Raw genomic sequence first — 24,210 nt, forward strand, 5'->3', positions numbered from 1 at the left:
CATAGCATATATTAAAATCCTCAAGACTCCATTCATAGTCATCATTAAATAAACAAAATTTTAGTTTCCCTCCTCCTTGAACATTATCAACAGAAACGGAGCTTAAAATTTCCAAGACAATATGAGGGTAAGTTGGGTACCTTAGGACCAACCTATTCTATCAAGCAACCAATCAATATCATTTCTAAACCCCAATGCTTCTAAGGTCTTTCGGTCCATAAATCTAGTGCTTAAAATGGGACGTTTAGATAAAGAATGAAAATAATGCAATTGATCATCATTAGAGAAAGTAATACCAAAGTTGTTCGATATACCTTTGAAGCGTGTATTCTCCTCGTTTGAGACGACCAACACTTCTTTTCCTTTCCTTTGACGAGAGTTCCTTCTTGCGAAGTCTGACATCACGGATGATCGATTGGAATGAGATGAGCGTGGGGGAGGAGCGGTAACACCTTGGGGAGTTGGAGGAAGAGAGGAGAGAAAGGAGGTGTGGGGGAGAGGGTGAAAACGGTTTCACGGGCGTGCAAGTCCATACACCCGTGCCCTAATAAAACAGAGGTGTGGGTCGGGCCATACAGGAGTGCACAACTCCTCCATGGCATGACCCCTCTTCTCTCCACTCGGCCGCAGCTGCACAGCCATGCCAATTGGCACGACCCAGTTCTTTCCCTTCTCTGGTCTTGTCTCACGGTCGTGCCAATTGGCACGGCCTGAGTTTTCTCCTTCTCTGGCAGTCTTACACGGCCGTGCCAATTGGCACGACCTGTGTCCTTCCTCTCCCTGCACAAGCCGCACGACCATGCAGGGCTGCACGACCCGTGACCTTCATTCTTCTGTTAGCTTCGCATGGTCGTGTGGGATCACACGGCCGACTCCTTTAGGCTCACGGTGACTCGCCTTTCGCTCTTTCGGCTCCTCGGACGCCAAAACACTCACGGCCAGCTCATGGAAAATCAGTACATCCTGAAAGCGAATACCCAGAAATAAAGAAATAATAAAAATGCTCGACTCAAAATCACTAGACAAATGAAACGACAAAAGGAATGACGAACTAAAAAAAACCCTTGGGTTGCCTCCCAAGAAGCGCTTGTTTTAGGTCTTTAGCTCGACCCCATTTTAACTCATTCAGGTGGACATGGATCTAAGAAGTATATCAGCATATCTTCCTTTGCCGACACATCATGGAGGTATTTTTTTAAACGCTGCCTGTTTACTTTAAATTCCCTATGCTCCTTGCTCCAAATGTCAACAGCTCCAAATGGATAGACCTTTTTGACTTGGATGGTCCTGTCCATCTCGATTTTAACTTCCCATGAAAGAGTTTCAATCTTGAATTAAACAGCAGCACTGAGTCCCCATCCTTGAATTCTCTCCGCATGATATGTTGATCATGCCATCTCTTTGTTCTCTCTTTGTAGGATTTGGCATGTTCGTAGGCATCCATCCTCAATTCATCAAGCTCATTTAATTGGAGTTTCCTTCTATCTCCCACTAACTTTAGGTCCATGTTAAGCTGCTTTATCGCCCAGTGAGCCTTATGTTCTAATTCTACTGGAAGATGACACGACTTTTCGTATACCAGTCGGAATAGGGTCATACCAAATGGAGTCTTGAAAGCAGTATGATATGCCCATAAAGCATCATCCAACTTCAACGACCAGTCTTTTCGGGAATTGGACACTGTCTTTTCTAATATTTCTTTTATCTCCTGGTTGGAAATCTCTGCTTGTCCATTGGTCTGGGGATGGTAGGGTGTTGCTACTTTGTGGCTAACTCCGTATTTCTTTAGCAAATTTTTAAACTGTCTTTCAATGAAGTGCAAACCCCCTTCGCTAATAACTGCCCTAGGCACACCGAATCGTGAAAAAATTACCTTTTTAAACAGTTTAATTACTGTTTTGGCATCACTGGTAGGAGAAGCTATGGCTTCCACCCATTTCGACACATAATCCACCGCCACCAAGATATAATTATTTCCACATGATGAAGGAAAATGCCCCATAAAATCTATTCCCCATACATCGAACAGTTCTACTTCGAGGATGTAATTCAGTGGCATCTCATTTCTTCTAGTGATGTTCCCGGTCTTCTGACATTGGTCGCAGGACTGCACAAAATTCTTCGTGTCTTTAAATAGACTTAGCCAAAAAAATCCTGCTTGTAAAATTTTTGTAGTTGTTCTTGACACGCCCAAATGTCCACTGTAGAATGATGAGTGACAGTGAGATAAAATGTCCTTGATTTCATCTTCTGGCACACACCTTCGGTAGATCGTATTTCCGTATTTCCTAAAAAGTAGTGGCTTGTCCCATATGTAGTGTTTGACGTCTGAGAAAAACTTTTTCCTCTGCTGCCAGGTGAAGTTTGGGGGAAGTACTCCACTTGCAAGGTAACTAACAAAATCTGCATTCCAAGGAACTCTCTTAGAATTTACTGGCAATAAATGCTTGTCAGGGAAAACATCATTTATGGGCGGATCAAAATCTACATCTTTTTGCCCATTCGGCCATACTCGGGATAGATGATCCGCCACAACATTCTCAGCCCCTTTTTTGTCTCTAATTTCTAGATTAAATTCTTGAAGAAGCAAGACCCACCTGATCAACCAGGGTTTGGGATCTTTCTTATTAAGCAGATATCTTATAGCAGCATGATCAAAATACACTATCACTTTTGAGCCTACTAAAAAGGTAGATCTGCTACCTTAGCGGCCCCCCTAGTGCCAGCCCCATGGATATGGAGGGAGGTTCATGCAGGTACACAGGCCATAGGCGCATGGCGGGGTAAACCCCAGGTCGTCAGTTCCTGAGAATCGACCCCTGGCCATTACGCCAGAGATATCATGCGCCCACCGTCTGTGCTACGCCCTGGGGCATCTTTCTTATTAAGCAGATATCTTATAGCAGCATGATCAGAATACACTATCACTTTTGAGCCTACTAGATAAGACCTGAACTTGTCGATTGCAAATACTATGACCAACAATTCCTTTTAGATGGTAGAATAATTCATTTGGGCTGCATCCAATGTCTTGCTGCAGAGTGGTTTGCGTGCAGTACTTTATCCTTTCTTTGTCCTAAAACTGTAGGGATGTCAATGGGTCGGGTTCGGGTCGGATTTTATTTCCTCCATCCCCATACCCATCGGGTATAGGATCTCCGATGGGTATACCCATACCCATTAAATGATCGAATATCTTCTATAGTTATAATTTTTCGTCTTTCTATCTAACTATTATCATTCAACAAAAATATATTAAAATTAACAACCAATTAAAAATATATATATATAATTAAAAAAATAGATTAAACATCTATATAGTCTCCTCCTAATATCAACAAAAATAGTAAGTTGATTTTGAAAAAAGAAAATTTTCTTTAATATATGTATATATATTATTTAATCGGGTATTCGGGTCGTGTATCGGGTATTGATAGTCCCTTCATACCCTCCTCCATTCGGGTCGGATGTCGGATCCTTCATCGGGTTCGAGTGAAATTGTCATCCCTATAAAACTGCACCTTTTCAAAATCACTAGCGTCGCACATGATTTTTAATGGGAGTTCCCAGTCTGGAGCTTGGATTACGGGAGCTGAGATGAGAGCACTCTTGATTTTCTTAAAATCCTCATTGCAGTCATCGTCAAAACAGAATTCAGCATCTTTAATCAACAAGTTGGTTAGTAGCTTGGAAAATTTTGAGAAGTCCTTGATGAAACGCCTGTAAAATCCAGCGTGCCCTAAAAAAATCCTAAGCCCTTTTACATTAAGAGGTGGAGGTAGTTTCTCAATTGTCTATATTTTGGTTTTATCTACCTCAATTCCTCATTCTGAAATCTTGTGTCCTAAAACAATTCCCTCTTTGACCATGAAGCGGCATTTCTCCCAGTTCAGAACTAAATTCACCTCTTCGCATCTCTGAAGAACTTTGGAAAGGTTCAGAAGACACGAATCGAAGTCATTCCCATAAACTGAGAAATCATCCATGAATACTTCCATAATCTTTTCTGTGAAATCTGAGAAAATTGCCATCATACATCTCTGAAATGTAGCTGGTGCGTTGTAGAGTCCAAACGACATTCGTCGATAAGCATAGGTACCAAAAGGGCATGTGAAGGTGGTCTTTTCTTAATCTAGGGGATGTATTGGAATTTGGAAAAAACCAGAATACCCATCCAGATAACAAAAATAGGAATGCTTTGCCAATCTTTCCAGCATCTCATTGATGAATGGTAAGGGAAAATGATCTTTCCTAGTCTCCTTGTTTAGCTTCCTGTAATCAATACACATCTGCCATCCTGTGACTGTTCTTGTTGGAATCAATTCATTATTTTCATTTCTAACCACAGTCATTCCCCCCCTCTTGGGGACCACATGGACTGGACTCACCCATTCACTATCCGATATAGGGTAAATGATCCCAGCATCAAGAAGTTTCAATACTTCATTCTTCACCACCTCTTTCAAATTTGGATTTAACCTTCTTTGATACTCAATTGAATTTTTATATCCTTCTTCAAGTAGAATCCTGTGCATGTACATTGAAGGGCTGATCCGTTTTATGTCATCAATGGTGTACCCGATTGCTTTTCTGTATGTTCTCAGCTACTTGATCAATCTCTGTGTCTCCATCTCAGTTAAATTTGCATTAATTATTACTGGGAAGGTGGAATCTGGACCAACGAATGCATATTTAAGGTTAGGCGGTAGAGGTTTTAACTCCACTTGAGGTGGTGCAATCTCAAGCAATGCTGGTTCCTGTTCTAGTAGCTATATCTCTTCGTTTGCCCCGACTTCTTCTGGTGCTCCCTCAATTTCTTGAGCCATTCCCTCAATATCATCGTCATCATCCAAGTCCTCCTCTTCACATGATGTTGAGGTAGACATCAAACCTCCCGGCGATTTTAGTAAGACTTCTCCACACCAAGGAAACATTTTTTGTACATCTTGGGAATGCATACGGATGGACTCCTCTAATTCTGCCTGAGCCTCGTTCTCTATGTGCCTTGATTTATTTTCATCCATCAACACTCCCTTACCCTCTTCTGCTTTGATCGGGTGTAGAGATAAGTTTAGCACGTCTTGTCTTGACCATTCGCTGAGATTTGACACCACCGTATGGATTATTTCTTGTGCTTAATCCAAACATTTTTTCATGAGTGCCCCCCAGCTGCTGTGTCCAGGAGGCTTTTGTTCTAGAACGAGAGTCCAATGTAAACTATTGTTAGTTAGAGCCCTAGAGCCAATCATTTGATGATTGTATTATGGACTTGTTGTATCATATTCTATATAAATAAAGGCATTTGGTTTTTGGTTATTATACTTACTTGTATTGGTGCCAAATAAACTAAGTATAATAACGTCCTTGAGTAGAAGGTTCTTACCTATATCAATCGGCTAGCAGAACCGATAGTGAGATGATATAGGGAACACTACTCTTAATCATTCCTAGTCAAGTATTAACATTCAGGGACAATGTTAATGCAATAAGACTAGCATGTAGGTCAACTCGATGACTTGATCTCACAAGTCATGGATATAGATATATCAAGTTGACACATGGGTATGCATTAGAGATTGTATACTGAATGACCCGCCATGAGAAAGTATCATGGATCGTTATATGAGTGTCATATACTTTCTCATGTGGCTATTAGTATGACTACTAGTCCTTGGACCTGAAGTCACCATGCATCCCTACATAAGGAGTTATGTACTTTGGTTTCATCAAACATCACCCGTAACTGGGTGGACTATAAAGGCGATTACTGGGTATGTAACGAATTATGCAGAGGGATGTGAGTGATGTAGATGGGATCTATCCCTCCCATATGACGGGAGACACATCGGTATTCTTGATAGAGTGAGACCACGAAGTGCATGGCCATGCTCAAATGAGTCAATATGAGATATTGAGCTCATTTATTTTAGTGAGTCTACTTGGAGTTCAAGATTTAAATTGATTAGAGGATGACACGGTCTATGCCTCACATTAATCAATCTAGATATCTAGGATAGAAGGACACTTGTCATATATTGTGAGGAGTCACAATTAGTAGTCACAAGGTGATGTTGGATCTCAACATTCTTGTAATTTGGGTAGTAATGATGTATTGGTAGATACCACTCATTACTTATGGTCCTAAATGGGTTTAGGGGCATTGTCAACGTTACAAGAACCTATTGGGTCACACACAAAGAACAAGTGGATGGAGATTAGGTTCATATGATGAACCAAGAGGATTAGATTCATGTGATGAATCAAATTGGATTAAGAGTAATCCTAATTGGGCTAATTGAGTTGGACTCAAGTTGATTCATGTGTTCAATGAGTCTAATTTAGATTATGACTCATTGAATCAATTTAATTAAATGAATTAGATTCATTATATTAAATTGGCTTGAATTAAATGTTCGGATTAGATCAACCATGAGAGAGATTAAGTCAACTTTGACTTGACTTGAGAGGAAGAGGAAGAGTCAAGTTTGACTTGACTATTTGCCACATCATTAGTGATTTGGCATTAGGAGGACTAATGATGATGTGCCACATCATCAAAGTGTGCCACCTCATGGGGGTTACAAATCTATTCTCTTTAATGGCCACATTTAATGAGAATGGGGGTTACCTTTTTGGTTTTGAATGAGAATGAATTTTTCATTCACTCACATTCACATCATCTTCTTCCTCAAGCTCTCTTTTTGCTCCTTCTCTTCTCTTGGTCGTGGGTTTCAAGCAAGGGAGAAGAAAGGAGAGTGAGTCTAATCCAAGAAGAAAGGTTAGTGAAAGTCACATAGAGATTTTTTAGAGGAGTGTGTTCTCTTCTTTTCCTTTCTTCTTCTTCCAATCCCATCCGAGAGCATCAAGAAGTGCTAGCACACTTGTGGTGTTCTCTTCTCCATCCTTGTGTATTAGAGAACACATCTTGTTCGTGTGGATACTTCTAGAGGATTGTCTACGTTGACAATCTTGAGATCCGGCACTTCCTTGGACGAGCGGGATTCAAAAAGGGTACGCATCAAGGGTAATTTTATAAACATATAGATCTAAGAGTAGATCTAGTTAGTAAACTCGTACATGTAAAATTTTGTTCTATACTCTTCGCACGGATCCGTTGGCTAGGGAGTTTCGGGGTTTCCGCGACGCGAAAAAGCGATTTTCGCGGCCCGAAAAACTCAACAGTGGTATCAGAGCCACGTGCGAAGGCGTGTACGAGTTTATTTTGGTTTTTTTGAAAAATAAACATTCTGTGAAATTCTGTAATTTCATGATTTTTATAGTTTTAAAGGGTATTTTTCTCGTAGAAGCGAAGCACAAGTGTTTAGACACTTGTAGGCTTCGACTACCGAGAAGATTTTTTCGTTACGGCAATGTTTCGACCCAAAACTTTTTGGGACAGTGGCTAAGGTGCTGTAGGATCGCTTAGGAGCAACTCATGATGGTTAAATCGCGGGTAGGGGTACTGCCCCTAACCCCGCAAGGGGATTTGCTCCGCGATTGCGCCCGAAATCGCTAATCGGGACCGCCGGGAAAAATTTACTCATAAAAATTGTAAAAATTATGAAAAATTACACAAAATTATGAAAAATATATAATTTAGAATTATATATTATTTTTGTGATAGTCATGGCCCAAAAAGACCCAATATGATTGGATTTGTGTTGTAATTTATAATACGGCCTACGTGCCGTCATGTGTTTGTGTGTGCTGTATTTGATACGCGACCTGCGTGTCGTGCCTCCCTATTTATATTCTGGTTGTAAATTAGATTTAGACTCGAATGTAACTCGAGTTTCAAAATGTAATGTAAATTTTGAAGCGGTGGAAGGTCCACTCAAAACGGAGTTACGAGGAAGGCGCGAGCAACACAAGGTGGTCAAAAGGAAGGCGCTTGAGAAGCTGTTGACCTTAGGTTGACCATCCGATCTTCTCATTGGCTTGAGAAGATCGTAGTAGGGCCATGACATAATCACAAAATTATTTAATTAATTGCTTTTGTGTGTATGTGATGCATGCTAGTTAATTAAGTAATTAATTAGTGCCTAACGATTAGATTAGATCTAAGTCGTGCACATGATGCATCCTTCGATTAGATTAGATCTATCGAGTATATGATACGCATCATCGTTTAGATTAGATCTAAATCGCGATAACTCGTAATGCCTACCATGCCGTGATACCTACCACTACCTCGATCGCATGTTGTTGTTGAATCTGCCAAAGCAGAGCAACACATACTATCTTAGTAGGGTACGGAGGGACAATCTTGGTCCTGCCTATCAACACATGGGTGAGTACAACTCAATTAGATTGATTAACTAGTTAACTAAATTGGATCGAGTTTAACTATAGGCATTATCCAATGGTTGGTAGATAGGTCAAAATCACGTTTATATTAACTCTTCGGCGTATTAGCCAAAGCTAACTCAAGTTTTAATATAAATGCGGATTTTGATCCTATAAACAAGAGTTGCATAGAGATGTAATTGGTAATTGTTACCTACCGATCATACTAAATCTTGGGCGTATTAGCCAAAGCTAACTCAAGGGTTAGTATGATGTGGATCTTGTCCCACATAAATTATAGAATTCAGTGGGAGCATCATTTAGTTAAAGGCCTAATTAAATGATATTTATTTCTGTTGTAGATTACCATGACGTCAAACACGAACAATTTCTCTTTGCGTTCTGTCCTTAAGAAGGACAAGCTCAACGGAGCAAATTTCCTGGACTGGTATAGGAACTTGAGAATAGTTCTCACTCAAGAACGTAAACTGTATGTTCTGGAGCAGCCCATTCCGGAGGCTCCTCCTGCCACTGCCACGCAAGCAGACCGAGATGCTTACAAGAAGCATCAAGATGATGCATTAGATGTGTCCTGTCTTATGCTCGCGATCATGAACTCTGAGCTTCAGAAGCAACATGAGTTGATGAGTGCTTATGATATGGTTGAACATCTTTGTCACCTATATCAAGGACAAGCAAGGCATTGGAAGAGGAACTCCAAAGAATACCTAGAAGATCTTAAGAAGAAGAGAAATAAGATTTCTACTTCAGGTATACATATTATAGAAGTCAACCTCTCTATTTCTTCATCGTGGGTATTAGATACCGGATGTGCTTCACACATTTGTACTAATGTACAAGCGCTGAGAAATAGCAGGCCATTGATGAAGGGTGTGATAGACCTACGAGTAGGCAATGGAGCACGGGTTGCTGCTGTTGCTGTAAGAACTTATCATCTATCTCTGCCCTCTGGGCTTGTACTAGAATTAGATGATTGTTGTTATGTGCCTGCATTAACTAAGAACATTATATCAGTTTCTTATTTGGACAAGAAAGGTTTCTCGTTTACAATAAAGAACAAATGTTGTTCTGTCTATTTAAACGATATGTTCTATTGTAGTGCACCTCTGATAAACGGACTTTATATTCTAGATCTTGAAAGCCCTATTTATAACATAAATACCAAGAGGTTCAAGTCAAATGACCTGAACCAAACCTATCTCTGGCACTGTCGCTTAGGTCATATAAATGACAAGCACTTATCCCAGCTCCATAAGGATGGTTTGCTGGACTCATTTGATTTTGAATCTTATGAGACGTGCGAGTCATGCCTACTAGGCAAGATGACCAAGACACCCTTTAGTGGGCACAACGAAAGAGCGACTGATTTGTTATGACTTATACATAGTGATGTATGTGGCCCTTTCAATGTCGCGGCTAGAGGCGGTTATAGGTACTTCAGTAGATATGGTTATGTGTACTTGATGACACATAATTCTGAATCCTTTGAAAAGTTCAAAGAATTCAAGAATGAAGTACAAAACCAGCTTGGCAAGAGTATTAAGATACTTCGATCAGATCGAGGTGGAGAATACCTTAGCCATGAGTTTCGTGACTATCTAGCTGAGTGTGGGATTCTATCCCAACTCACTCCTCCTAGAACACCACAGTGGAATGGTGTATCCGAAAGGAGGAATCGTACCTTATTAGATATGGTACGGTCTATGATGAGTCACACAGATCTTCCGACATTCCTTTGGGGCTATGCTCTAGATACGGCAGCTTTTATACTCAACCGAGTTCCATCCAAGGCCGTGATAAAGACACCATATAGGATATGGACTGGGAGAGATGCCCAAGTGTCTTTCATGAGGATTTGGGGATGTGAGGCCTACGTTAGACGTCAAGTCTCAGATAAATTAGGACCCAAATCCGATAAGTGCTACTTTATAGGATATTCCAAGGAAACTAAGGGATATTACTTCTACATTCCCAGTCAGCACAAGATAGTTGTAGCAAAGACTGGAGTCTTTCTAGAAAGGGACTTTGTTTCTAGAAAGACTAGTGGGAGTACATTCGATCTTGAAGAAGTTCAAGATGCGAATAGCATCAAGCCTCGATGGAAGTTGAACTGGAACCATAAAGTGTTGTGGATGATGTTGTTCCACAAAGAGTTGAGGAACAACAACCAGTTCAAGTAGACATACCTCTTCGCAGGTCTGATAGGGTACGTCGTCAGCCTGAGAGATACTCATTTCTCTTGTCTGACCATGATGATGTTGTGCTCATAGAGGATGAGCCTACCACCTATCAGGAAGCTATGATGAAACCAGATTCTGAGAAATGGCTAGAAGCCATGAGATCCGAAATGGAATCCATGTACACCAACCAAGTATGGACTTTGGTTGATCCACCTGAAGGGGTAAAACCCATAGGGTGTAAGTGGGTCATTAAGAGAAAGACTGACATGGATGGACTTATCTATAAGAGTCGCATGGTAGCTAAAGGTTTCAAGCAGATTCATGGTATTGACTATGATGAAACCTTTTCACCAATAGCGATGTTTAAGTCCATTTGGATCATGCTTGCTATTGCAGCTTACCACGATTACGAGATCTGGCAGATGAATGTCAAAGCCGCGTTTCTGAATGAAAACCTACTCGAGGATGTGTACATGACACAACCTGAGGGTTTTGTAGATCCAAATCATACTAGCAGAGTATGCAAGCTGCATAGATCCATTTATGGACTAAAGCAAGCTTCTCGGAGCTGGAATCTTCGATTCGATGATGCAATCAAACAGTTTGGTTTTATCAAGAATGAAGATGAACCTTGTGTCTACAAGAAGGTTGTAGAGGACATAGTTGTCTTCCTCATATTGTATGTGGATGACATACTGCTCATTGGGAAAGACAGTCTGTCAAGACTTGGCTAGGGACATGTTTCTCAATGAAGGACTTAGGTGAAGCATCCCGCATTCTAGGGATACAGATCTATAGAGATAGATCTAAGAGATTGCTTGGCCTAAGTCAGAGTACATATATTGACAAGGTACTCCTTCGGTTTGCCATGCAGAACTCCAAGAAGGGATTTCTGCCGATGTCACATAGCGTGAGTCTTTCGAAGACTTAGAGCCCCTCTTCTAGAGAGGAGAGAGACTGCATGGATCAAATCCCTTATGCTTCAGCCATAGGATCTATCATGTACGCCATGCTATGTACTCGACCTGATGTCTCATATGCTTTGAGCATACCAGTCAGATCCGGTGAAAGTCATTGGATAGCGGTCAAGAATATTCTTAAGTACTTAAGAAGGACTAAAGAATATTTTTGATATATGGAGGCGATGATGAGCTAGCTGTAAAGGGTTACAGTGATGCTAGAGGGTTCGTGTTTTGCATAAATGGTGGTGCTGTGAGCTGGAAGAGTCCGAAGCAGGACACAGTAGCTAATTCTACGACAGAGGTTGAGTATATTGCTGCATCAGAGGCAGCAAAGGAGTCAGTTTGGATTCGCAAGTTCGTCACTGAACTTGGGGCGATTCCTAGCATTACTGACCCTAAAGCTCTATTGTGACAACAATGGAGCTATAGCACAGGCGAAGGAACCTCGCTCACACCAGCAGACCAAACACATACTACGGCACTTCCATCTCATTCGAGAGATTATAGAGAGAGGAGATGTGAAGATTTGCAGAGTACCCACAGAGGCTAACATGGCAGATCCCTTGACCAAGGCTTTGGCACAGAGGAAGCATGATGGTCACACTAGGTCATTGGGGCTTAGAGCCTACACTGATTGGCACTAGTGCTAGTGGGAGATTGTTAGATAGAGCCCTAGAGCCAATCATTTGATGATTGTATTATGAACTTGTTGTATCATATTCTATATAAATAAAGGCATTTGGTTTTTGGTTATTATACTTACTTGTATTGGTGCCAAATAAACTAAGTATAATAACGTCCTTGAGTAGAAGGTTCTTACCTATATCAATCGGTTAGTTGAACCGATAGTGAGATGATATAGGGAACACTACTCTTAATCATTCCTAGTGGAGTATTAACATTTAGGGACAATGTTAATGCAATAAGACTAGCATGTAGGTCAACTCGATGACTTGATCTCACAAGTCATGGATATAGAGATATCAAGTTGGCACATGGGTATGCATTAGAGAATGTATACTGAATGACCCACCATGAGAAAGTATCATGGATCGTTATATAAGTGTCATATACTTTCTCATGTGGCTATTAGTACGACTACTAGTCCTTGGACCTGAAGTCACCATGGATCCCTATATAAGGAGTTATGTACTTTGGTTTCGTCAAACGTCACCCGTAATTGGGAGGACTATAAAGGCGATTACTGGGTATGTAACGAATTATGCAGAGGGATGTGAGTGATGTAGATGGGATCTATCCCTCCCATATGACGGGAGACACATCGGTATTCTTGATAGAGTGAGACCACGAAGTGCATGGCCATGCCCAAATGAGTCAATATGAGATATTGAGCTCATTTATTTTAGTGAGTCTACTTGGAGTTCAAGATTTAGATTGATTAGAGGATGACACGGTCTATGCCTCACATTAATCAATCTAGATGTCTAGGATAGAAGGACACTTGTCATATATTGTGAGGAGTCACAATTAGTAGTCACAAGGTGATGTTGGATCTCAACATTCTTGTAACTTGAGTAGTAATGATGTATTGGTAGATACCGCTCATTACTTATGGTCCTAAATGGATTTAGGGGCATTGTCAACGTTACAAGAACCTATTGGGTCACACACAAAAAATAAGTGGATGGAGATTAGGTTCATATGATGAACCAAGAGGATTAGATTCATGTGATGAATCAAATTGGATTAAGAGTAATCCTAATTGGGCTAATTGAGTTGGACTCAAGTTGATTCATGTGTTCAATGAGTCTAATTTAGATTATGACTCATTGAATCAATTTAATTAAATGAATTAGATTCATTATATTAAATTGGCTTGAATTAAATGGTTGGATTAGATCAACCATGAGAGAGATTAAGTCAAGTTTGACTTAACTTGAGAGGAAGAGGAAGAGTCAAGTTTGACTTGACTATTTGCCACATCATTAGTGATTTGGCATTAGGAGGACTAATGATGATGTGCCACATCATCAAAGTGTGTCACCTCATGGGGGTTACAAATCTATTCTCTTTAATGGCCACATTTAATGAGAATGGGGGTTACCTTTTTAGTTTTGAATGAGAATGAATTTTTCATTCACTCACATTCACATCATCTTCTTCCTCAAGCTCTCTTTTTGCTCCTTCTCTTCTCTTGGTCGTGGGTTTCAAGCAAGGGAGAAGAAAGGAGAGTGAGTCTAATCCAAGAAGAAAGGTTAGTAAAAGTCACATAGAGATTTTTTAGAGGAGTGTGTTCTCTTCTTTCCTTTCTTCTTCTTCCAATCCCATCCGAGAGCATCAAGAAGTGCTAGCACACTTGTGGTGTTCTCTTCTCCATCCTTGTGTGTTAGAGAACACATCTTGTTTGTGTGGATACTTCTAGAGGATTGTCTACGTTGACAATCTTGAGATCCGGCACTTCCTTGGACGAGCGGGATTCGAAAAGGGCACGCATCAAGGGTAATTTTCTAAACATATAGATCTAAGAGTAGATCTAGTTAGTAAACTCGTACATGTAAAATTTTGTTCTATACTCTTCGCACGGATCCGTTGGCTAGGGAGTTTCGGGGTTTCCGCGACGCGAAAAAAGCGGTTTTCTCGGCCCGAAAAATCCAACAAATATGTGAAGAACCAACCAACTCTCAATACCGTGATGTGGGCACTGATATAGAATTGACAGGTACCTATCCCAAGCTTGATTTAATGCCTCTTCATCACGTTGCTTGAAGTGCAGAATCTGATCTCTCAACTGAGTAGTTCTTTTTGGAGGAAAGTATCTGTTTAGAAATTTTCTCTCTAATTCATCCCATGTCTTGATGCTTCTTGGCAGCAGAGTATTAAACCAAACCTTTGCATTACTTCTGAGACTGAATGGAAAAACTATGAGTTGTATTGAATCAGCCGGAACCCCCTCAACTCTCAGTGTGTTGCAATAGCTGTGGAAATCCAGGAGATGCAAGTAAGGATTCTCTGAATCTAATCCCCAAAATTGATTTTCCTGCACTTTAGAGATGAATGATAGTCTAAACATAAAATTCTTCGTCGGGATTTCTGGAAACACAATGGGACCTAGCTCTTTAGCAGACTTCGATGCTCCATAATCCTTTAAGCGCTTTAAAATCATCTCCTATCCGAATAGACCGGAAGCACGAAGTAGACAGACATGCAGGGTAATTGAATTTCCTGCAAGGTTAGCTTCGAATGCAAAAAGAATATATGGAATAAAATGCAGAATGTAAAAAAAAACAAGAGTAAAATTATTTATCTCTAAATGTGAACGGTGTTAGGATCGGTTGAGCTAGAGGGGGGGGTGAATGGCTCACTTCTTTTGCTGACCAACTTTGTTTTGCACAGCGGAAATCTGAAGGCAATGCTAACACCGGTATTTACTTGGTATCCACCTCCTCAGGGAGTTGACTAATCCAAGGATCCACACCACTCACACTCTTTCACTATCGAAAACCCTCCTTCTCGGAATCACACCGAAGGTGGAGAAACCTTAACAGAAATACACCTCTCCCTTTTCTTCAAAATAAATATCACAAACGCTACAAAGAAGAAGTAGAGAAAGATTACAAGATTTAACCAACTTCTTCTTTGCAGGTGAGATTTTAGTACGTAGTAGAGAGGAGCTTGAACCCTTTGCTTTGAATCTTTATCACTTGAGAGCTTTGAAAAGGCTTGGAGAGCAATGGAACAGTATATGTTTTGTTGTGTATGTTTTCCCGTTTCTTTCCGTGCTTTATACGTTGAGAAAACTAGCCGCTTTCACGCCGTCCGTGGATCGATTGAGGTCATATTCCAATCGATTCACAACTATCCGTTGAAACCATCGCACAAGATCGAGCAGTTCTTTCATTTGACTTGGATCGATGAGCGTTTGAATCGATTCACCGCTTGTTTGATGAAGCAGCGGTTTGAAATCGATCGGACGATTCAACATTGAATCGATCTCGGATGAGTGATTCCGACGATTCGGATCGCATCATCGATTTCGTCGAGAAGCCCGCCGATCCGCCCTCGATCCCGGGCCAGCCCGATCGCGCGCTCGCCAGCCTCGGCATCTACGTGTTCCACACGCGGCTGCTGATCGACCAGCTGCGTCGCGAACTCGATCGATCGCCTATCGATCCGACACGATCGCGCGCTGCGATCCGCGCAGAACTTTACCAATCGATCGCCAATCGATTGCCTTACCTTCAATCGATCGACTGATCGAGAGGCAATTTGCCGCACGCCATGTCTGAATCGATTTTCCAATCGTTCTCTGACAGTGAGCCTATCACACACATAATCTTGTGACTTGCAGGAGCTTCTCTTGCCAAGAATCCGGTCCCCGACCTTCTTGGACTTCTCTTGCCTTGCATCTGGTCTTCTGACCTGCAAGAACTCTTTTTGCCAAGAATCCAGTCCTCGACCTTCTTGGTCTTCTCTTGCATCTGGTCTTCTGACCTGCAAGAAACTCCTCCTGCAAACTCACAATGCATGTTAGTTCCACCGTATTAACCTAAACTTAAATAATTGTCAACACATTGAAACTTCCAGGGCATGATTGCACCAACAATCTCCCCCTTTTTGATGTTTGACAATCTATTTAAGTTTAGGCTAATTTCCAATACAATGATAAATAATGATTGTAGCTTGCTGAAATAATAATTTCATAATTGCAGTAAGCTTGATTTTAATTTACTAAGATAGTCATAAGCAATAAGCATAAACTTCAACATAGATCTCCCCCTTTGTCAAAAATCAAAAGCAAATAACTCCCCCTCAATAAGTGCACAAAGCAAATACGATAAATCCAAGGAATGCTCCCCCTAAAACACACATATATCAACAGAACAGAACAACACTGAAATGTAGAATCAAAAGGAGAGGGTAGCATAAAAGTATATCATACATTCAAAATAAAAGAGAGTTCACAAAAAGGACCCCAGAACAACCATCCATACAACAAGATAAAAATACATCATATAGGAACATAAAACTCGATAAGCTCGTCTCCAGAAGGGGTGGGATCAGGATCAGCAGCTGGAGCGGACGTAGTAGCCGGAGCAGGAACCGCCGCAGAGTCAGGATCAGGGGCATCCTCAGCAGGAGGAACAGGGGCGGTGGATGGACCAGACTGAGACGGGTGAACCGTCACCCACGAGCCCACTAAGTCCACTAGTGTATCCAGAGTCCGCTGCATCGAAGTCTGCTGCTGGACCACGGTATCCATCGTGGTACGCAGGCTGGCTACCTCCAGGGTCAGCTCCTCAAGGCGAGTGGAAACCGTCTCCTCAAAACTCGGAGAAGCTGGCCCATGGAACTCCTCCTCAGCCTCATCCTCCGCAGGAGCCAAGGCCTGTGCCTCCCCCCTGTGGCGAGCTCGGGGTCCCTCCCCAAAAGCACGACCATCGATCCATCTAACTCCAGCTGGACCACCAATCAGACCCGACTTCTTGAAAGAGCGTGAAGAAATCCGAGAATAAGCCACGGTCATGTGCTCCAAACGTCCCCTGGAGACATCAACCTTCTGGGACGCCAGCCAATCTGTGATAAGATGCCCGAAAGGCATATGTATCGTCTGCTGTACAGGCTGGGTGAAATGGATGATGCAATGAAAGATATTCAGAGTGATGTTGATGTCAAGGGAATGACGAATGGCGTAGAGAGCAAACATATGAGGCGGTCGGAGAGTGGCTAGGGCACGAGAGGCAATGGGGAAAAGACAGTTGATGATCACCTTAAACAAAGCGGCATTTTCAGCCGATAACTCAAGAGAAGAGAATTTGGTGACATGAGCATCTGGCCCATCCGGACGCGGACGACCAAAGAGAAATTGATGCATGGATGCGATGCTAATACGCTCAAAAGGTGGAGGGAGCTCATCGGGAAGAGTGGGATAAAAGACAAAATCATTATCTGAAGGTAGACATTTAAGATAAGATTGAAGAATCTCATAGGAGAAGTCTAGGCTCCGTTTTGCTACACGAGTACGATAATGTACACCATCTGTAGTGTGTAAATTATTATAAAATTCGGAGACTAGACCTATATTGATATCCCTCTCACAAGTCAACAAGGAGTCAAGTTTATAATGTTTGAACCTATTATAGGTATCAAAGCAAGATGATCTATAATATTGCAAATTCACTGATCTAGGGGATATAAGTTTGAAAGCATTTTTGGTGAAAGCTTGTTGCATTGCAGCATTTGGAAACCTAGGGTCAGTGGGAGGTTGAGGACGTGAGGAAGGGACAGACGACCCTTCGCCCGATTCATGGACCTTTTGTTTCTTTCTGTGGGATAGAAAACAAATGCACGAGATGCCAGGGTTGACAGTGAACGGGAAGGAATACAAAGTGCGTGAGGAAGGGACAGTGAATGGTTTGACAGTAATGCAAAGATTCAAGGATAATGCAAGTAATGCAATGCATGAGGGATAATACAATGCACAAAGACACACAAAAATACAGATTAGGTCAAGAATAGGAGCAAAAAAGGAACAACAAGGACTAGAGCAACGAGTTTTACCTAGGTTTAGGGTTTTGAGTCCGCATTTTGTGTGAGGACGCGGAGAAGAGGAAAGGAGCTGTCCAGTGTGTCGAGAGAGAACTGGAAGAGAAGTGGAATAGCTCTTCTTCGCCGGAGAGGCACGCTGGAGTGACGATCGAGACAGGCAGAACCGTCGCCTGGGAAGTCGCCTAGGGCAAAAGCCGCGTCGAGAGAGAGAACGAGAAAATAAAAATTAAGGGATCGATTCGGATCCACGGGTTTAAGACGGGTTTTAGGGCTTCGATCGATCGACCGATCGATTGAGAGTAATTGAATCGATCGGTCGATCGATTCACAATGCTTCTGTGAAAGTCGAACAAAATTCTGAATCGATTCATGGATCGATTCAGACGCCTTCTGTGGAAAAACGAAAGGGTGTCTCAATCGATCCATTGATCGATTGAGGTTCTCTGAATCGATCCATTGATCGATTCAGATGCCTTTTGTGGAAAATCGACGAGCGTCTCAATCGATCCATTAATCGATCGAGGTACTCTGAATCGATCCATTGATCGATTCAGATGCCTTCTGTGGCCAAGTGCGAGCCTCCCAATCGATTCACCAATCGATTGGGAAGCCTGATAGTTCTGCATGTCTGAAAAACTTTCAGAACCAAGATTTGGAAAAGCACAACTAATTGTACACGACTCCAAAAATCACGAAATTTTGCGTAGACACTATATATGTCCCATATTATCAAGGAAAAATAAAGTTTAATAAAAATAAACTCGTCTTAATGAAAGCTTACACAAAACCACAAATTATTGAAAACTTCAAAAATATGAGGAAGTTTGTATCTATCTTTTTCATAATAATCCCCATCCAATAACACACTTCAACCAATGTTTCAGAAGTGAGTTGTGACATGATCAATTGGAAATTTCCAATCATAATCGTAGGGCAACGGGCACATGAGTTGTACACTTGCTTTCCCTATGATTGGACAAATGAATGTTTCATGTGAAAATCATTTTTCTTGGCCAACTTAATGCATCATAACAAGCATTATGACCAAGATAAATGTTCCTAACCTCTCACCCCCATCTAAATCACACAAAGAAGATAACCCTATGTGTTTGTGAGAGGCAAAAATTAAGGTGAAAAACCCAAAGGCTCTACCTATAAAGTGACCATGGAGGAGTTGATTTAATCAATACAACACATTCCCAATTCTCTTCTAAGAAAGCTAAATTCAACTTCGGAAAGAGGTTTGGTGAAGATATCGGCTAAGTTAGATTTTGATCCAACATAATTTAAAATGATATCACCTCGAGTTACATGATCACGGATAAAATGATGTTTAACCTCTATGTGTTTCGTTCTTGAATGATGAACGGGATTTTTTGTTAAGTTGATTGTGCTCACATTATCACAAAGTACTTGAACATTGTTATAGGTAAGTTTATAGTCTTCTAGAGTATGAGTCATCCACAATAATTGCGATACACACTCTCCCATGGCAATATATTCCGCTTCGGTTGTGGAGAGAGCTACACAATGTTGTTTTCTACTTGACCAACTTACTAAAGAGGACCCTAGAAATTGACAACTACCACTAGTGCTTTTGCGATCCAACTTGCATCCATCATAATCGGAATCGGTATAGCCCACTAGGTCAAAAGTTTCGGTTCTAGGATACCAAAGACCAACATTTTGAGTCCCCTTGAGATAACGAAGAATTCGCTTAACGACACTCAAATGTGACTCCTTGGCACAAGATTGATACCTAGCACATATACCTATGGCGAAAAGTATATCCGGTCTACTAGCCGTGAGATAGAGAAGACTTCCTATAGCACTACGATACACTTTGGAGTCAACTTCTTTCCCCTCAATGTCTTTATCCAACTTAGTATTTGTGGCCATGGGGGTAGATATTTCCTTTGCATTTTCCATTCCAAATTTCTTAAATAGCTCTTTGACATATTTGGATTGATGAATGTAAATGCCTTCTTTTGTTTGCTTAATTTGTAATCCTAGGAAAAATGTCAACTCACCAACCAAACTCATTTCGAATTCACTCTCCATGTGATTAATGAATTCATTTAAAAAATCTTTATTTGTGGAACCACAAATAATGTCATCTACATATACTTGGGCCACAAACAAATCATTACCATTATTTTTCAAGAATAAAGTAGGATCAATTTTTCCTCTATGAAACCCTTTTGATACTAGAAATGTTGACAATCGTTCATACCAAGCCCGAGGAGCTTGTTTTAGTCCATATAAGGCCTTTTTAAGTTTATATACATGGGTTGGACACTCCAAATTTTCAAATCCCGGTGGTTGCTCAACATATACTTCTTCCTTTATTACACCATTTAAAAATGCTGATTTTACATCCATTTGGTACAATTTGAAGTCCTTGTGGGCGGCAAAGGCCAACATCATTCTAATTGACTCCAATCTTGCTACGGGTGCATAAGTTTCATCATAGTCCAACCCTTCTACTTGATTGAAACCCCTAGCGACCAATCTAGCTTTGTTTCTCACCACTATCCCTTTATCATCAAGTTTGTTCCTAAAAACCCATTTTGTATCAATAATTGATTTGTTGTTAGGCCTAGGAACTAAATCCCAAACTTGACTTCTCTCAAATTGAGATAATTCATCTTGCATTGCTAAAATCCAATCCGGATCAAACAAGGCATCATCAATGGTTTTTGGTTCTATTTGAGATATTAGGGCAACTTGACTTCCTTCATTTCTAAAGTAAGATCGATTTCTCACTCCTTGAGTAATGTCTCCTACTACTTGATCTAAGGGATGATTTACATGAGTCCTAATAGGTCTTGAGTCTTGATTTGTTATAATTTCGGGTTCAAGTGGCAAAGGTTCATTTTTCTCACCATCACTTTCTTGATTTTCTTCTCCTTGATGATTTACCTCATTTAGTGTTAGTTTCTCTAACTCAAATTGTAATTCTTTATTGTTTGTTCTTATAGCGTTTAAAGAGGGATTTTCTTCAAATACAACATTTAGTGATTCTTCAACTAGTTTTGATCTTTTGTTGTAAATTCGGTATGCCTTGCTATGACTTGAGTATCCTACAAGAATCCCCTCATCCACCTTAGCGGAAAACTTTCCCAAGTGATCCTTGGTGTTTAGAATATAGACCTTACACCCAAATACTCTAAGATGCTTAATTGTAGGTTGTTTACCAAACCACAATTCATGAGGTGTTTTTCCTAGAAACCTATGTATTAAAGTTCGATTTTGGACATAACAAGCCGTATTGATTGCTTCGGCCCATAGGAAACTATGTAGTGAATATTCATTTAACATGCTCCTAGCGGCCTCTTGTAACACCCTATTTTTCCTCTCAACAACTCCATTTTGTTGAGGTGTTCTAGGGGTTGAAAACTCATGTTTGTAGCCTTTTTCCATACAAAAACTTGTGAATCTATCATTTTCAAACTCACCTCCATGATCACTTCTTATTTTGTTTATCTTATGAGCCTTTTCATTTTCTACTCTATTACAAAAAGAAATCAAGGTATCTAGAGTTTGATCCTTATGTTTCAAGAAAAACACCCATGTATATCTAGTGTAATCATCCACAATTACAAAGCAATATCTACTACCATTTGAAGAACTATATTTTCTACTATCAAATAAATCCATGTGAATGAGCTCTAAAGCATTTGAAGTACTTACAACATTTTTACCTTTATGAGTAGCTTTGGTTTGCTTACCCATTTGACATGCATCACATATTTTGTCCTTTTGAAACTTCAACTTTGGCAATCCGTGCACCAACTCCTTCCTTGAGAGATTTTTGATATTCTTCATGTTGGTGTGAGTGAGTCTCCGGTGCCAAAGCCACGTCTCCTCTTCTTTGGACATGAGACACTTAGCAAACACATTAGTAGCACCAAATAGTTCAACTTGATAAATATTTTCTTTTCTATAGCCTATGAGAACATTGGTGTTTAGTTCACTATGTTTGACTAGGCATTGAGATGAGTTGAACTCAACTCTATACCCCGAGTCACATAGTTGACTAACACTCAAGAGATTAAAAGCCATGCCTTTTACTAGTAACACATTTTTTATTACAAATTTCTCGGAGATTCTAATATCTCCAATTCCTATAACTTTTAGCTCACCACTATTACCAAAAGAAACGGTACCTTTACTTTTGTGTCTAAATGATGAAAATTTTGATGAGTCTCCCGTCATATGCTTAGAGAATCCACTATCTACGAACCATGTTGTTGGATGCTCCCCCTTTGCGCATGCCTGTTTAAACACGATGAACCAAATGTTTTGGTACCCACACTTTGGGTCCGGTAGCATCAATAACAAATTGCTTGGGTACCCAAGCTTGAACAACCTTAACCCTTGAAGCATGGTTTCTTCTAATTAGGGACATGAATTTAACTTCCTTATCTTGAGATTTGAAACCTAGTCCCGCTTTATTGTACACGCCTCTTTGAGCTCCTAGAATCATGTCTAAGTATTTTGAGCTTGAAGTAAATTTTACTAGAGCACATCTAAGATCATCAACTTGTGATTTCAATGATACATTTTCTTTTTCAAGATCATCAACATCATTTTTGTCATTTTCATGAAGCATGCAACTTTCACATGGCACAATTTCATTTTTGAGTGATTTCAATTCATTTTGCAATCTTTTGACCTTCCCTTTTGATTTAGCTAGTGCATTGGTTAAGCATGCAATGGTGGCATACATCTTATCAAGCTTGGGAGAAATTACCTCATCATCACTAGAAGATGACTCACTTGAAGACTCCACATCTTCTTCATGACTATCTTCATCTTCACTATCTTCTACATGACTTAAGGCCATGAGAGCCATGTGCTTTGAGCTCGTCCTTTCATCTTCTTCCGATGAGCTTGATGATGAGTCATCCCATGTGGCTTTCAACGCCTTCTTCTTTTTCTTGATCTTTTCCTCTTGCTTCTTCAACTTTGGACACTCCGTTTTGTAGTGCCCCTTTTTCTTACATTCATAGCAAATTACATCAGTTTTATTTTTAGAATCCACAAGAGATTTACCTTTTCTTTTCTCATCATTGAAGATTTTCTTAACATCCTTTTTGTCAAACTTCCTTGAATGTCTCATCATTCTTCGAACGAAGTTTGCCATTTCACTTGATGATAGCTCTTCATCACTATCACTATCACTATCTTGTTCGGATTCTGAAGATGACTCCTTCTTCTCCTTTTTCTTTTCCTTGTGCTTCTTTTTGCTCTTTTCACCTGCAACCAATGCTATACCTTTCTCCTTATGGCTTGTGTTAGCTTGCTCATGCAATTCAAGTTCACAAAATAATTCATCCAATTTCACTATTGACAAATCCCTTGAAACCTTATAAGCATCCACCATGGATGACCATAAAGAGTTTCTTGGGAAAGATTTTAAAGCATACCTTATGAGATCTCGGTTCTCCACACTCTCTCCAACTGAATGAAGACCATTTAGGAGTTCCTTGAATCTCCCATGTAGTGAGCTTACCGTTTCTCCATCCTTCATGGTGAAGTTTTGAAGTTGATTTATCAACAAATCCCTCTTTGCAATTCTTGAATCCTTGGTGTCTTCATTTAGTTCAATAAGCTTATCCCACAAATCCTTAGCACTCTTAAAGGGTCCAACTTTGTTGAGTTGTTCCGAGCTTAATCCACATTGAAGAGTCACAATCGCCTTTGCATTTGCTTGAGCCTTCATTTTTTGTTCAACAGTCCACTTGGATGACTCAAGCATTTTTCCATTTTCAGTTGGCGCCATGAATCCCTCCGTGATTGAGAACCACATATCAATTTCGGTCATGAGATAGTGTTCCATGCGGCTCTTCCAATACGCAAAATTGCTGCCTTCATAGAATGGTGGTCGCGAAGTACTATGTCCCTCCTTCATTGACATCTTGTAGCTCTTTAACTTGTGCTTTCTTGACGATGAATCCTCAAAAGCAAACCAATGCTCTGATACCACTTGTTAGGATCGGTTGAGCTAGAGGGGGGGGGGGGGGAATGGCTCACTTCTTTTGCTGACCAACTTTGTTTTGCACAGCGAAAATCTGAAGGCAATGCTAACACCGGTATTTACTTGGTATCCACCTCCTCAGGGAGGTGACTAATCCAAGGATCCACACCACTCACACTCTTTCACTATCAAAAACCCTCCTTCTCGGAATCACACCGAAGGTGGAGAAACCTTAACAGAAATACACCTCTCCCTTTTCTTCAAAATAAAT

Source organism: Zingiber officinale, chromosome 5B (genome assembly GCF_018446385.1).
Source record: "Zingiber officinale cultivar Zhangliang chromosome 5B, Zo_v1.1, whole genome shotgun sequence".
In the NCBI taxonomy this organism is placed as follows: Eukaryota; Viridiplantae; Streptophyta; class Magnoliopsida; order Zingiberales; family Zingiberaceae; genus Zingiber; species Zingiber officinale.